General features: G+C 39.4%; 1 long non-coding RNA gene across 1 annotated transcript in view; it reads right to left on the bottom strand.

The window, feature by feature from the left end:
• Positions 1 to 504: 504 nt before the first annotated feature.
• The window catches only part of LOC120220104, a 233,201-nt gene continuing 216,155 nt past the window's right edge, over positions 505 to 17,550 (bottom strand). The window contains exon 3 of the long non-coding RNA XR_005525465.1: positions 505 to 604. This is a non-coding gene — a long non-coding RNA (uncharacterized LOC120220104). The remainder of the gene's footprint in view (positions 605 to 17,550) is intronic.

The raw sequence follows: 17,550 nt of genomic DNA, 5'->3' as shown, positions 1-17,550 counted from the left end.
AACGTTAGGTTTTCCTTTCTAAATGTCTTTAAATGTTTTTATTCACACTATGGGGGGAGCTTAAAATAGCTAACTATGAAGAAAAAATCTCATAATAATAATTTATTTCTCTCATGTCACAAATTATCTACAAATTACATTCACTGCAGTAATAGAGTTGCCTTTCTCTGTCAAATTCTGAACGAAGCTCACAAATTGAATCCTCAGAAAAAAAATATATTCTTTAAAACATCCACATATACTTAAATATACAGAAACTAAACAATATAAACACAATACTACTCCCATTGCTAGTCTATGACTTGAGTCTACACTTAGTCTTTAATGGGCGGTTTAAGGAAGAGGCAAAAGTTCCCAGCTACCCTGAGATCTTTCTTCTTTGCTTATATAGTGGCATTAAATGTTTTCACAAGGAAAGCTTTAGCAGAGGTGCCAATTCCAAAAATTCATGGTTTGCCTGAGAATCTACCTTATGAACCAAGCTCAGATCATCAGGTACCTCTTATAGAAATGCAGAGAGCAGAACACTAACTGCTATCCCAAAGGTTGATGAGTGAAGTCACCAGCAAATTCACAGGGAGTTTCAGGGCACCAGGCACCTTAACTGGGGAAACAATGAGATGACCAGTTAGATCTTTAGAAGAGACTAAAGACCTTCCATGAAGACTCAATTCCAGACGGCAACAATCCCTTAGCTAGGGTAAGACCTATAGTATTCTCTACCTGGGAAGTTCTTAGCCTACAGAAATGGAAAATTGGTTTTGTCCTCTAATCCGTGTTTGAAAAAATGTGAGCATGGAGAAAGGCGTACACAAAGAGCACAGAAGACTAGAGATGTGGTCCAAGCTTACTAAAACTTAATAAATAGTTCTTATTCTTAAGTCTTATAGTATGATAGCAAACCAAACTAAAAGAGTCTTGAGATATCATACAAAAATATGTATGATATGTATGTGGAAAGCCAAAGTCCACATATTCATTCGGCTTGCAAAATCTCAGGGGAAAAAATGTTAATTTCACTAACAATCATTGAGAAGCCAAAATATAGGCAAATTAATCCTCAGATGTTTGAAAATGAATTTTGTCACTTCCACTGATCTGGCTAAGCTTGACTTCTTAAGATGTCAAGATGAATGGACTCAAAAGAAAAATGGCAAATTTCTTTGTCTTTACCATATCACAAGGGGGAAAATCTTGTATTGACCACATGCCCACACAGACCATGGCCTTCCAATGAAAAGTAAGAGTCAACCAGGCATCCAAATGTCTGTCTGTGCCTATATATGTATCTCTGTCTCTATATCTATATTTACATCTATATGTCCTGGCAGTGCACAGGCTTTTGAAGAGAAAATAGTATGGCTAAATAGGGTGTTTAAATGAAGAAGATCATGGAACCAAGATAAAGAGTGCAAAGACAAAGTGCTACAACAAGAAATACCAGGATGGTATGGCACGGTAAAAGATGTTGATAGAAAGAAAGGGCAGAAACACAAAACTTAGCACAAATACTCTAGACTCCCAGAATTAAAATTCTTTAAAATCCACATATTTAAAAAAAGAGAACTCACAAACAGAACTGAAACTGTAGCTATGTAAAGCATTCAACTACTAGACTAGCCATTGTTTCCACTTCCATGGACATAGTTACGGGATGACTCCAAGTTTGCTACTTGGCCCTCCATTCCAGAAACACAAAGGTGTATACACAAAACACCTTGCCTCCAAAAGGCAAACATTAAACTCATAGTCAAACGTGACTCTTCTTTTTCCTACTTTTGCAAATAAAATCAGCATATCTCATAACTCCTCTTCTGACTAATTTCCTTATCTGTACGGATGGGAGTTCTTACTCTTCCCTCATCTACCCCACTGGGTTGCTTTTCAGATGAGGTTACATCTCATAAAGGAAAGCACTTTATAAGGCATAAAGCACAGATACACAGGAAATGTTGTTACTGGTATTGATGAACATTTACACAAGACACTCAGGCAAGACCAAACAAGAGATGCTTCAGTGAATAGAAGCATCTGATAGTGGAGAACTGAGAGTAGTAGCTGGAACAATTAGTCTCTATCCCACTTCAGTTTTTGTTTTTGCTCACTGCCTGCACAATCTATTGTCTATTCAACCACTCCTTCGGGGGACAGCTTTGCACCAAGTTGATGATGTGTCACAATAAATTTAATTTTTTTCTTAACCAGTGTGCTCACAAAGCATAGGTCTTTACAGAATCAGAATTAAATTGTGAATTGGCCCATGGGCTGAACACATAAACATTTTCAATACCCAAGAATGATTTCAATTTTCTATTGCCTTCCAAAAATTGCATGGCAGTGTGAGGCTATAGATTATTAGGCTATGATGCACCATATTTTTTAATTAAAATTAAATTCCAATGATCTGTCAGGCAATCCAAGTGAAATGCACAGTGTAATAAATTCCAGAACTTATTCTCTCTCTCTCTGTCCGTTAGAAAATTGCACTAAAATCCTACATAATACAGTCCTAGAGCTAGGCAGAAATGCTTTTTGAAACCATTTTTCAAGAAATCTTCATTCAAAGAAGCACAGACATATACAAATATTTATGCATTTTTCAAATTAACTCCTGGAAGAAGAGCACAAAGCATCTTTCGGATTCTTTGGGAATGTTTTGTGTGTTAATGATCATAATTCAGACACTAGTGGTCCAATTTGGTCAGCACTGGTTTTTTTCCACCAACAGCAGTCAAGGTGTAGAACCAGTTCAATATGGTAGAAAAGAACAGGCCTAGAGGTCAGGGAACTGTTTCTAGCCTTCTTGTGTTACCAACTTCCATATAACCTTGGCTAATTTACATAGCTTCTCTGGAACCTAAAATCTTCACAGAAATGATATAGGTAGACTCCCTGATATGAAAAGTCCCTGTGATAGTCCCTAATTTACTTCCAATAACTGTTCTTTCTTTCTTTCCATAGTAATAAACCTCTAGCTTTACCTAGTCTTTTGACCATCACAATAAAACTTCATTTCTCATCTCCCTTCACAACTAAGCATGGCTGTATGGGTAACTTCAAATCAGTGGCACAGGAGTAAAAGTGATTGCACCCTTAAATTGAAGCAGCATGTCCTCCCTCCCCTCCTCCACTCCCCTACCCTCGTCCATAGGCTGAAGCAGACATGGTCATGAGTCCTCTTGAGCCACATAGACAAAGACAACACATCCTACTGATGTCACAGCAACTTGACAGAAAGAGCCCGAGTCCCCAGTACCATGGAGCTGCCATGCAGATCCTGGCATGCAAATCTGTATTATGACAAAAGAAAGAAATAAACTTTAAGTCACTATTGTTTGGGATGGTTTGGGATTGCTCAACTTAACTATTATGGTTTTGTTTTTGTTTTTGTTTTTCCCCTGTCTGGAAAGCAGTATGATGTAGTAAAATATCATGAGATTTTAAAACTGTGGCTATGAGTTCAATCCTGACTCTGCTTCATAATTGTGGGCAAATTTCTAAAAATCTCTGAACCTCTGTTTTCTCATCTCTAGGCAATGTAAAGAAATTGAGCCCACTGGAATGCCCAGTAATTGGTAACTGATCAGTAAATGGTAGTGTGATGAGTTTCTATTAACTGGTATAAAATGATAATTGTTCTGAGAAGAACCTTGGGAGCATTTGGTTTTGTTGTTTGGGGATAATTTATAGCTCTCCAGGTACCAAACTATAACCACATAATAAGAAGCACACTTAATCAGCTTAACATTCTGAGGCCCCTGAGCATGATTTAATTACAAATCCCACTGCCCAAATCTTATAGTCAGAAAAAAGTGTGGTGGTCCAGTGTGGAATGGGATAGCAAAGTCCTCTCTAAGTCCTAAGGTCCTTGTCAACTCAGAGCGTTCTGAATGGCCATCGAGTTTGCACATCTCCTGTGATTATGGAAAGAAGCCAGATATTTTTGCAAAAATGGAAATTTGAATAATATAATTTGATGAACAACATCAAGGCAGATAAATATTTTCTTTTCCTTTGTGGAGAGTTTTTTTTTTTTTTAATTCAATCCAGAAATTGTAACAGTCAACAAATAGTTGAATCCATCTCACTTTTTCATATGCCATTCCTCCTTACTGTCACAAACTCAGCCAACTGAGGTTGTAAGAAGGGTAATGTAAACCTTCCCTCAGGGGAATGTGCCTTTCCATCCCCCATAGGCAAATTTTAAAACCAATTTTCTGAACACATTGGAGATTTTTTTCACCTTCCCCATGAAATGGCTTACAATTAAATTACAGAACTGGTCGCCTTTACCTGCAAAGAAAATTTTTACATTTGTTCTGAAATGCTTTCTTTCCCGGGTAGGAATAGAGGTCTATCATTATTACCAGCCTTCATGGAGAAGAGTCATGGCACAAAAACATTTCCCCAGAAAGTCTCCAACTCTACATCTCTTCTATAGTATGTCTTGAAAATCTGTAATCCTTTTTCATTTTAAAATAAATACCTGACTTAACCTTCAGAGGACTGATACCGAGCTTTGAATTACACTTCAAATGGGAAAAAAATTAATGGATAAATGTTAAAATCATTAAATAGATTTTACCTAAGAAATAAAAAGAAAATGACTCATCCCAGGCCATTGTTATATGATGTATCATTTTTTAGGTAGTTTTTTTTCCTTCAACTAGCATGCATAAGCCTTTTCTGTCTACCTGCTTGTCATCTTTATGTCAAAAGATTTCTCACATCACATTCTTTTTACCACTCAAAACACTTCACTTTAAAATTTTATCACAGGATTTTTAAAGTTTTTTTAGGTTATGTCACATAGCACAAAATATAAAAAGCTCCTATTTTTAAAAAGTCAGCTTTAAAAAGAAGAAAAAAAATGATTTAACTGACTACCCAGAGTATGTTTTCTGAATTGAATGTATAATCATTCTTCTTAGAATTTCTCATATACTTCTAAAGCTTGATAGACATTTTGCCTCATTAAAGTTAATGTGACATAACTATAAAAACAAAGAGAATAAAATGGCATGTGAGGGCTTCTTTTTCAGTCCTAAATCCTTTCCCTGAGGCTCTCTTGCTTTGTTCCAGGAGAATTTCTGCTGGAAGAATCCATTTATACTGGAATTAAAAGCTCATTCGCTTTGACACACCTGTACCAGAGCAGGACGGATTCTTGCCTTCACAGTCTCATCCTGCCCTCTGAATGCACTTTACTTACCACCACTGCTTTTTTTTTTTACAGTTTAAATAAAGAGTTAAATGCATTTCGCATGTCACCAAAAACCCTCTACAGACTTTCCTGGCCCTTGCATAGGTCCTCCTGCCTGTCCAACAACACTCCATAATCAGACGGGGAAGAAGAGAGTGACCCAGTTACTTGCTTGTCTCTCTGGAGCTAGTAGGGGGTGGGAGTCAACACAGATACAGCTTCCTAGAACCCATGCTACAGTTTGGTGGGGGGGGGGGGTGCGCGGGGGGGTAAGAAAAGAGAAAGTAAAGCATGTGAAACAGGTTTTAGTCTCGTGACCTAAATTAACCAGAAATTAGCTATGCACATGAGATCTGCATCTCATCCTACGAAACTTGATAGGAAAAGAATCCTTTGTCTCTCTCATCTGTGAGGATTCCTTCCCAGATCTTTCACTGTGGGAATATTTTCTCCTTCAAATCACACATACTTTACCATATCCCTGACTGCTTTCTCTAGAGCTCAATGTTCAGTAGAAATGGAATGGGTAATAAAGTTTACATTTAAAAGCACTTATCTCAGATTGAAAACAGAATTGTTTTTCTGAATGTAATTAACTAAAATGTGTGTATGTGCACATCTATGCATGTGTGTGTACACCCGTTGGGTGTGTGTGTGTGTGCGCGCGCAAATTTCTCTGAGAGAGTTGGTATTAAATCACTGAATCACATTTCTGTATCTTTATAGTTTTGTTGAGTCAAAGGGGGAGAAGATTATAGATCCAGCTCAGTTGAAATCATCAAGCACTTGAAAACTCATTTTTTTTAAATGCCATTTAACCACTTGAGTCTAAAGAGGCAAAAACAGTGATGTGTAAGACTTGGTTGTCTGAGAAAGTTACTAATGAGTTAGTATGTCTGTGTTTCATTCTCAACAACTGACTTGAATCTGACTGCAGCACCCCAGTGGCAGAGCCTAAAATGGTAATTAAGGTATATAGACGGTCCAGCTCTGTGCAATTATACTAACAGCTCTGTACTATCTCAAGGCTGTGGATTTTCATTACTTCATTCACAACCAGTGATTTATTTTATTTATTCCAGTTTATATGACCTGAAGATGAGGAAATTAAAAATACTGGAGAATAAGGGAGGAACTCTAATGTGTTTTGAATGCCGGGTACATATACTTCGCTTTTGTTAATCCGTAATACTTATATTAACCTGATTTCACAAATAAGGAAATGGAGGCTCAGCTAGCCTAGGTAACCAACCAAGACTGCATGATTAGTAAGTGGCAGGGTAAAGATGAGAACACAGAGCTGTCTCCTACTAAATCTCATGCCCTTTCATGATACCAAGTTTCTTCCCAGAAGGCTGCCTTTGTACCTGACTGCTATCTAGCTTAAACATAAAATCAACCATTCTAACTGGCTATGAGCACAAATAAGTGATGACCATTCTCAATGTCCTCCACTAAAACCTTGAAGTAAACTTAGCTTTTCTGTAAGAATCACAAAATTCACTTTATGGTTCTGACAAATGGGTTACAGTATAGGGCATAGTGTAACTATGAAATGACCTAGGATGACAGATGGCCAACAGACACATGAAACGATGCTCAGCATCCCTCCTCATCAGGGAAATACAAATCAGAATCACACTGAGATACCACCTCACGCCGGTCAGAGTGGCTAAAATGAGCAAATCAGAGGACTCTAGATGCTGGAAAGGATGTGGAGAAACAGGCACCCTCCTACACTGTTGGTGGGAATGTAAACTGGTGCAGCCCCTCTGGAAAACGGTGTGGAGGTTCCTCAAAAAATTAACAATAGAGCTCCCCTATGACCCAGGAATAGCACTGCTAGGAATTTGCCCAAGGGATACAGGAGTGCTGATGCATAGGGGCACATGTACCCCCATGTTCATAGCAGCACTCTTAACAATAGCCAAAACATGGAAAGAGCCAAAGTGTCCATCCATCAACAGACGAATGGATCAAGAAGATGTAGTTTATGTATACAATGGAATACTACATGGCAATGAGAAACAATGAAATCTGGCCATGTGTAGCAACATGGATGGAACTTGAAGGTGTTATGCTGAGTGAAATAAGTCAGGCAGAGAAGGACAAATATCATATGTTTGCAAGTATAGGAGGATTAGGAGGAACTTAACTGAGGATCATGGGGGAGAAGAAGGGTGTAAATATTGTGGGAGAGGGAGGGAGGCAAACCACGAGAGACTCTTGAATGCTGAGAACAAACTGAGGACTGATGGGGGTGTGGGGGGATGGGGGGGATGGGCATGGAGGAGGGCACTTGTGGGGATGAGCACTGGGTGTTACATGGAAACCAACTTGACAATAAATTATTTTAAAAATAAATAAATAATAAAATAGAACTATTGTTTTAAGTTAACTGTGGAAAAAAAAATGACCTAGGATGAGAAAAAAGCAACCTGAAAAACTGTGAACCCACACTGTGATGTACTGGCTACTAGGAAAAAATCACGAATGCAGTCCCAAAGACCTGGATGAGGACCTTAATGGGCTATAACTTCTTTCTAGTATCATTCAAAACAATATCTACATTGAAAAGTTCATACTTGTCAGATTAATACATTCTGAGCCAGCATGACATTTGATAGGGAAGAAACTATTGGGTAAATTTTCTATTTCATATTTTGTTAACACCTTACCAAAAATGGCTTTTCTTTCTTTTTCCTCACCTCTAAAAGATTCTAGAAATACCTCAGTTTTACAGTGTTTATTCAGTGTTTGCCAAATAGAAAGGGATGTACCTGAACAGACAGAGCCTTCTTGATTATTTTCCCCAAACCCACAGTATCATGTTTTTACAGCATGTTCAGAATGGACACACCATTCATGGCATCATGTAAGAACTCAAGGAAGACTGACCCGGGGGCAGCATCACATCAAGGAATTACAGAATCCTGCTTTACTGTCTGCCCCCACTCTTCAAAACTGATTCCTATCCATAACGCCAACTCAACTTTCCAATTAACACCCTACTTATGTTTCAAATTCTATCAAAAACTAATAAAGTGTCTATAAAATCCAACCTTCTGCAATTAGGGCTACCTCATCATTAGCAGACCAGCAGATAAATATGAAACCACTTGTTTTTGCTTCCTTAACTAGCAGTTCTGTACTCATTAAAATGTATACAAACAAGCAAGAATTATGTAATTATTAGGTTTACCCTAATAATAACCTGAAGGTCAGGCAATAGCCATTTAGTTAGGATGAAACGGTAGCTGGGAATATTTTTTCAGATCCTCGCTGACAGTGACATAAAGCAGGGACAACTGAGATCAGTGGATTATTTATTTCATATGGTCAGCTAACTGATTAACAGTGACATTTTTATTTCATGTCCAACTTGTTTTTTCTTGCTTCTTTATTTCTTAGATGTCTGTTCTTCTTCAAATTTTGATGTAAGGTATATAAACATCATAAATGTAAGCCTAAGGAAAACATTAAGAAAATAAATGGGCTACAATCATAAAAAAAAAAATTATTGTATATTTCAAAGCCAAATTTAATCAACTTTGGTGTAATCTCTAATTTGAGAGTCTGATACTCATTTATTTACCTAGGCTATTTTTTTGTCCAGCAAACAAAAATTTCTTTTCTATGCTAGGTATGGGGAAAAAAGAAGGTTGAATCATACACAATCCTTACTCTCAGATAATTCCCAGAGTAATGGAGGAAACAGAGGGATATCAGTTATTTATTTCCACAAACAAGCCATCTGACATCTAACCACAAAACCCAGTTGCATAAAGCATTAGGCATGCATTTATGAGAGCAATAAGTCTGTAGGTCAGTAATATAGTCTAGACTATAAATAATAGTTATCCTGTACTCAGCTAGGCTTGCTTACATGTCTGGAGGTCAGATGGCTGTTGGCTGATCTAGACTGTCTTTGGCTGGGAAAATTAGGACACATTGGTACATTCCATATGTATATCATCCTCCAAGAGGCTAGCCCAGGAATATCCTCAAGGCAATGAAAGAAGTATGAAAGCATAACCAGAAACACTCAAGTACTTTTTCTAGACTCTGTGTCATGACTGATAACATCCCCTTGGCCAAAGCAAGTCACACAGCCAAGGTCAGAATCAAAGAGCAAGGATATAAATTCTGCCTTTTGTTCAGAAGACCATTAAAGTCACATGGCAATGGGCACAGATATAAGGAAAGGCAAAGAACCAACACCATCATTACAATGCACCGAAGAAGAATGAACAAACAAGAAGATACTCTCTTACTATTCTAAATCAAGGAGATGAGTGTTACAATGGAGGTAGAAAATAATACTATATATGAGGGCTCAGTGGAAGGTCTAAATGTCTCTTTCCAAAAACACAATAAAGCTTTAAGCAAAGAAGTGATATTCAAACTGGCTTTTAAAGGCTGCCTATCTAAGAAGGTCATTTCTGAAAGAAAATATACATATAAGACACAGGGATGTGATTAAGCATAGTGCGCTGATAGAACTAAGAAGAAAAATTAGAAATGATATGGGTGATTTAGGTTGAATCAGAGAAAGAGATTTGGTACCCGAATCTACCATTCCATTTCACCCAGTTTACTTGGTTGTAAACCTCTGAGGGACAAAAGTAACATCTCCCGTCATCTCTGTACTATCCATAGTGCCTTGCACAGAGAGAGTAGTCAATAAATGTTAGCTAGATTGATTTCTACATTACTAGTGGGAAAAAATCATAAACTGACCATGTCATGAAGATGAAGTGGTAATGCACAAACACGTCTTGATAAGCAAGTACAAGTCTCGAAGTCACCTTGTTCCATATCAAGTTCAAAACTTTCAAATCTTACCTGCTAAAATCCTTAAGCAGATTTTTGAACTTCAATTAATTTGAACTTTATTAAAAGGACATGAAAATTGGACTTTTGTGTTTTATTGCTCCTCGGGAATTTAGTAGTTAAGAATATGGTTATATCTAAATTGGGGGCATCTCCATCATATGAATTTTGGCTACTGGGGTTTATTTCAGAACCTCCGATATTGGACAATATGAGAAAACGCAATTTAAGAAGAAATATAATACAGGAAGTAGATTTTAGCCTAAGGTACTATTACAAATCTTTTCAAAGGCCATCTAAGAACCAAACCTAAACTTCCCATCAGTGGTCAGGAATATACCCAAAATGAAATAGTAGCTAATACTGAGCGAGTTGCATCACAGAAACTAGAGCAGGGCTTCCCTGCTATGCTGATGATCTTTTCTTCTGACAGGGACAAACACACTGCCATTTTACCATGAACTTAGTGACTAAGCCCACAGGTTAGGAGGGGAAAATGGAGAATGTTAGGTAGAGACCTTTTGTCCCCTTACCTCAAAAATTCCACGAGATTACTTCCACTGATCTAACACTCCAGGTCTCTCTGTACACTGCTCCTTACTGATTTTTCCCAATGAAAGGACAAACAGCTTACCTGCTTAGGAGGTGCGACACATCTTATGAGGTAGAGTTCATCAATTCAAAAACTACTAGTTTTGGCTCAAAGGGCAAGATAAGTTGGACAATAATGATTCTAAGTAAGTATGTCTATTCTGCCAACCCAAGTGTCATAGAGTGTTTAAACGTCTAGACTTAGAAAGGGTGCTGTCAGCAAATCCATCTGTCCAAGTTCTCCAATCAACATTATCAATAATAAAGCTACTATTTTGATTGCCAGATAACTTGTGTCTTATTTTCAACTGGTTCCAGAGATAAAAAGGGAAGAAAGGGGTATAATTTTTTGTTTCTCTAACTCTTAAAACACATGTTCTGTCTTATCCACCTTAGTGTTCCCCACAGTGCTAGAATGGTGTCACATAGAGTAGATGCTCAAAAAAAATTGTTCAATGGATGAGAACAGGAATTTAACATCAAAATCCAATACATTCTTTGATCTCAGACCTCTTGAGTTCCTTTTAAGAAAGGTAAACTTCCGCTTAGTGTCGCTGGTAAACATTTTTCTTCCCTACATACTGGTTCAATTTCTCAAGTGCTAATGGTCCATGCAACTCCTTTACCTAGCTATGGGACACTCTGTAACACGGCGATCAAAAGATTTTGTCAAGGCATTGTCATCTTTTGTAACAACAAGGTCTGTATGGATTTAAAATACCACCATCTGGATAAATTAAAATAAAATTAAATTAAATTAAAATAAAATAATAAAATTAAATTAGAATAAAATAAAATAAAATAAAAAAAGTACCACCATCATGCTCAATACAGGGATTTCACAGAAACAACCAGAGCCAATTTCAATGAAACACTAAACCTTTATCATGCTACCTGTTGTCTCTGGCAGCTCAGTGAAATGCTCATTTGCTTCCCAAATGCTACCCTTTATTGAAGGGAAGGGAAGGGGAGGGGAGGGGAGGGGAGGGGAGGGAAGGAAAGAAAAGAAAAAGATACTGCATGCCTGTAATTTTTCCAACTTTCTGTAGAATTTCATGTAGTTCTCAATTACTTAAATGATAACCTCTGAATAACCAAAGAGTTCTCAAGTCTTTGCCAAGAGAAAATGCAGTATGTTGCAAAGAGCTCTTTGCAATAAATTTTAAGTCCAGCTATATACAAAATAGAGATTTAGCAAAGCCAGGTGGCAGATTTGATAAAATAGTAAAAAGGAAACTATTGAGGGAATTTGAGCAAGAAGAGGCTAGGCAGAAGGGCAGGTAGACATATAAGCATTATATCCATGTCTTACCTGCAAAGTAAAGACTGAAGCTTGGCCCTTGCTGAGAAATGGTGCATGAGAAGGGTGTGTTCTGTGTGGCCCATTCACTGCTACTAGCCCAGTGTACAGCTTGGTAAATCAATCCAAAACATTATGCATTAGAGTTAACAGAAGTATAAACATTTAGGAAAGTGACCTAAACTGCTTCTTTTTATTAGTCCAACCAAGTCTATAGGTCCGATAACTGCACATGTAAAAAACTTTAGAGCCAATCAGTAAAGGGACACCTGGGTGGCTCAGTCAGTTAAGTGTCTGAATCTTCATTTCAGTTCAGGTCATGATCTCACAGTTTATGGGATAGACCCCTGCATCAGGCTCTGCACTGACAGAGTGGAGCCTGCTTGGGATTCCTCTCTCCCTCTCTCTTTGCCCCTCCCCTGCTAGTGCACCTGTTTGCACTCTCTCTCCCCACCCTCTCAAAATAAATAAATAAATTTTAAAAAGCCAATCAGTTAATTCATATTGTGTAACTGCTGGGTATTATGAATTCTGTTCTGTCATGAAGAGGAATGAGACCCAGACAACTGCCCCCAAGTTGTATACAGTCAAGTGGTGAGACAGACACATATTTCAAGCAAGTTCATGACCACATACAAACTTCTTTGAAATATCCAGATAATAGACTGAAGGTATCCTTTCATGTTTTACCTGCATAGGATCCATATTTCTCAATCTAACATTCTCAGGAAAATGTCAGAGTCATTTAAAAGTATTCCCTTTGAAGTACCTCAAGTAGGGACCACCAAAATTGTTGTGGTTGCAGAGCTGAAAATAATCAATTATAGATACATAGAATGTTTGAGCGGGAAGGAATTCCAGAGAAATACTCATCCAAGCTTTTTCTTCTTTCCAATTAAGAAACAAAGAGTTTGAGGAAATAAAGTGACTTGCCCAAGGTCACACACCAATTTGTGAAACTAAAGCTACACTCATGTGTCCACAGGTCTAGAGAAAATGACAGCTTACTATGAGTCAATCAATAGGCTAAAAGAGTATTTTCTTCGAATTCTTACTATACCTTTCAGGATATACATATGCCACTTATAAGTTACGTGACCTTGGAAAAAGTGAACTAACCTTTCTGAACCAGTTTCCTCATCTATAATATAGAGATCATAATGTCTATTACAAGATCCACACATTGTAATCGCTATATATTTTTAGGTGTGGCAACAGATTCAGAGAGGTTAGTTCACTTTTCCAAGGTCACACAGCTTGTGAATGGCATAGCCAAGACGGGAACTCAAGTCTTTCGAACTTTCACAACACCAGGCAACCCACTGTCCGCAACACAATAAGGTAACTCGACAGTATGTGGTTTTATATCCAGGCAGGATTCCAACATACATCTATTTCCTCTTTCTGGAGTCTGAAAAGACAAACAATTCTCAAAATTTAAATCAAAGCGTAAAAGCTACTTTTCCTACCCATGGGACTATGAAGCCAGATTTCATTTCAGGTGTCTCATTTGATCTTCTTAAAAGGTTCTTTCCTTTAGGCCATTTAAACAAGTGCTGTCTATAAGGGCAGAACACTCAAAGGCTGCAGCGGCAAAATGATCAAGCTGAGTTATCTCTGTAAACACTGCACTTCGATTTATTTCACAGGGGGTATAAAAGGGAGGCTTTCATGCCATGCTTCTGTGATAAAACAATGGAAAACCACAGGCGTGGTCTGCAGTGTCTGGTCACAATGTCTGGAGCGTGGACCCGACTGGGCCTCGCCACTGCAGCTGCTACAGAACATCTCTGCCTGGGCCATCACGCCAGCCATTCATGAATGAATTTGCTTTCCTGTGGGAGAATAAGGCCATGCGTCTGCTAATGGCAAATGGACCCCTGAGTTCTTCTGAGAGGGGGGACAGTGGGCTGCTCCAGAGCAGGGATCTAGGGGTCAGAATAAATTGGATTCAAATTTCAGCTATTTTCCTTACCAAGGGGCCTTGTGGCCCAACTGTATAACCTGATCTTCAAATCCTGTCTGTATAATTGACATAATGACATGTACTTCACATGGTTGTTGTAAGAATTATATGCAATTACACACAATTATATATGTGTATAAACTACCGTAGCACAGAGCCTTGAATTTGGAAAAGAAGCTCGGTAGTAAGAAGTCCTTCCGAGCCAGCTTATTTCTTTTTCATTCACCCTAATGAGTAATATTATGGAATTTCTGAATCATCATCTACGAATAATGATAGCTTATTGAAACTAGCATTCACAAAGTCCTTTCCTATACATTATATCATAAAACATAATAGACACTCTTCATAATGACCTTGTAAGATGGGCAGGGCAGCTATGACAGCACCCTGTGTGTCAGGAAAGAGAGACCTTCGGATGGACAGCAAACAGCTTGACTAAAGTCACAGAGGAGTAAGTGACACACTAGGATTTGACCCCAGACCTTCGTCTCCTCGTTTGGTGCTTTCTACTCTGAAATGTCCCAGTGTGGCATGTGCTGGGATAGAGCCCAAACCACTATTACATGTTACTACGTAAATAAATAAAAAATTAGCCCCCTCAGCCTGCTGGTCTGAAAAGATTACGCTTCCTCTTCTTAGTGTCCTACGGTCACAACCATTGTTAGCAAAGCGAGGAGCTGTGTAGTTGTCTCTGGTTTATAAATAATTATCAGCTTACTGTAAACGTTTTCCAGTTGCTCAGGAGTACCGAAGACTTCCTCACAGACCCACTCAGCAGTACTGTCCTGTGCTGCTATCATTGATCATTGTTAGTGACAAACTTGACTCTGTCACGTGCTACCTCATCAATGGTGGGAGATTCCCTCGTGACGTGGGAGGGTCCTGATGCAGGTGACAATGTGTTTGGGCCCCAGAGCTTGTTCTGTCTTGTACCAGCCTTATGGCTTGCACCAGGTCACTTCCTCCTCCCTGCCTCCACTTGCCGGGTCTCTCAAGTGAGGAAGTTGCCACTGATCTCTGTGGTTGCTCTCAAATTGATCACCCTCAGATCACAACTACACTTTACAGATCATGTGACATGTCCCTTTGAAGGGTGATGACTTTGATAAAGCACAGAAGCTACAAACACAAAGACGATTTTTCTCTCACACCTAAAAGCACTGTATTTTATTGCAACATGTTATGTTAGCATCAGCCCTGTGTGTTAGGGAAAAAAAGGTGGATTTAGAGTAAAACAGCTCAGGTCTCAGGCCTCAATTTGTATGTACTTGCTGTGTGGCCCTGGAAAAAGTCACTTGACTTCTCTGAGTTTCTTTTTGTTCAATCTTCCGATGGGGCTAATGCCCTCCTGGCTGTTTGTGAGTCATGGCTACATCAAACACATGAATGCCCCTGGCAAACTTCTGCATGCTACACATATATTGGCAGTGTGTATGCGTTCCGTAAATTTGGATGTAATAAATGCCCTATTTCCTTAGGTTCCTAAATCAGATTTAATCTCTAGTCTCTGACCTGCAAAGCAGAGAGGACATTTGATGACTACACTCATTACTAGAGCTCCATCACTTCGATACTACCTTCCAGAAGTCTACAAAGATACCAAGAGTCACAGAGGTTTGGAATACTCATAATGGAGCCATCTGGACAACACTAGTTACTTCTGAAACGACCATGCCCCAGTCCTACATGGCCCCCATGGCCTCCTCTCCCTACCAGGGAGGCATGAGGTGTCCCATGGCCACTCCCCACCAGCCCCTCCCACCACCTGCATCTGGAGGCAAGCAAGCTCCCACCACATGTGCTTTTAGATGCAAAGCAGCTTTTGTCTACAGAACTGTGACTAAAAGCACCCATGGGAATGCACCTGCCCTCAACATGACCTCCCTCCTTCAGCCTCTTACTTTGACTTCTTACACTTGAAGATTACCCAGTAGTGATGCCTCCCTGACACACCTCGGTTTCATAGGCAATACCCATGAGAGAAGGCAAATTCTGCCACTCCACCCAAAGGTTCTGATGCCCAAGGGAGACAACCGGCAAGGGGTGAGTTCTTGAGATGCAGAGAGGAAAACACCCATAACGCCAGAACAAATCACAATGTACTGTAGAAATATGAGTATGATATACAGGATATGTGTATGAATAAATTATTCCTATATCTGTTTTCTTATATATTTCTCTTCCAAATGCCATTTGGAAGTTTAAATCAGAAAAAGCCACTCTCAACATCAGTGGCTTTGCAAATGTGAGGAAACTTTCTGAAAAGTTGGGGCATATCATTGGAGATTCATATATGCCCCAAATGCTTCATATTTTGCTTTTCAATTGATATATTTCCACTACAGGAATTGTAAAATGAGCCTTTTTTCCTAAGAGTGATTTGACAGAAGGGCCACCCCACCCCTACCCCAGTCCTGGGAAGCCTTCGGCAGCCCCTTCCCATTTTCCTTGGAATGTGCTTAGGGGATGTGCACACTCTTTGTGAGTCCTGGAACCAAACCTCAGGAGAAAGTAAGGGCGCACAGAGAGACTCATGGAGCATCAGTACCATAACGGCACCACTTTACCTCAGTAAGCAGGCATTGTGTGGCCAGGCCAAGATACATATGTAGCCAACTTGTCAAAAGAAGTCTAAGAACTGGCCATCAGCTGTGCTGTGTGAAAGTTAATGGACACTCACTCTTTCTTTTTTTTTTTTTTCTTTTTTTAGGGGAACAGCGAGTAATATGACAGAGAATGCAATTTTTTAAAAAAACTATTAGTGGCTCAAAGGCTTACTCTGAAGACTAACTTCTTCAGATGAGACTCCAATGGGCTGAGAGGTCCTAAGTTACTTACTTTCTCAGCCCACAGCAGACTTAAGAGTTCTGCAGAATTGATGTTGGTTTTTAGGATGCACAGAGATTAAGCCTCATGTGTCTGAATTGTAGAAAGATGCACAGCTGGCCTAACTGCATCCACTCCAGGATGGAAACCCTGGTACGCAGGCTATGGAGCTACTGTCCTTGACCTGCAAGGCAGGGTCACTCCTTGGCAGACTGGAAGTACAATCCAAGCCCTCTCTGCCAAAGGTAAGGAACATTCCCCAGATGGGAGTATGGGGACCAGGATGAGGCTGCTGAGGTAATGGCTCCAGACATTCAGATAACAAGGGAGGCCATTAAGTCACTTTTTCAATGACCATTTAAAAAAAAATTAATGTTTATTTCTGAGAGAGAGAGAGAAAGAGAGCATGAGTAGGGGGAAGGTGCAGACAGAGAGCGAGACACAGAATCTGAAACAGGCTCCAGGCTCAGCCATCAGCCCAGAGCCCAACGCGGGGCTTGAACTCCTGAACCATGAGGTCATAACCTGAGCCAAAGTTGGATGCTTAACCAACTGAGCCACTCATGCGTCCCCACTTTTTATGACTCACAGGTCACAGAGGAAGATAATGTTTACAGGACATTTCAAGGATAATCTCTTCCCTATCTCAAAACTACAAGCAGCTGAGGTCTCAGATTCAAGACTGGGAGAATAGCATTGCTCTCTCCCATAGTGGAGTGTAGGTCACAGGCTCACAGAGCCGCACTGTGAGGCCACGCGGCTTCCTCTACTGACTTGCAGGCCAGTTTGCTCTGTCTACCTTCTCTACCTGATGTCTTAGACAACTGA

Source organism: Hyaena hyaena, unplaced genomic scaffold, assembly GCF_003009895.1.
Source record: "Hyaena hyaena isolate Hyena2069 unplaced genomic scaffold, ASM300989v1 scaffold_671, whole genome shotgun sequence".
NCBI classification, from domain to species: domain Eukaryota; kingdom Metazoa; phylum Chordata; class Mammalia; order Carnivora; family Hyaenidae; genus Hyaena; species Hyaena hyaena.
This window is presented reverse-complemented; position numbering and strand designations above follow the sequence as displayed.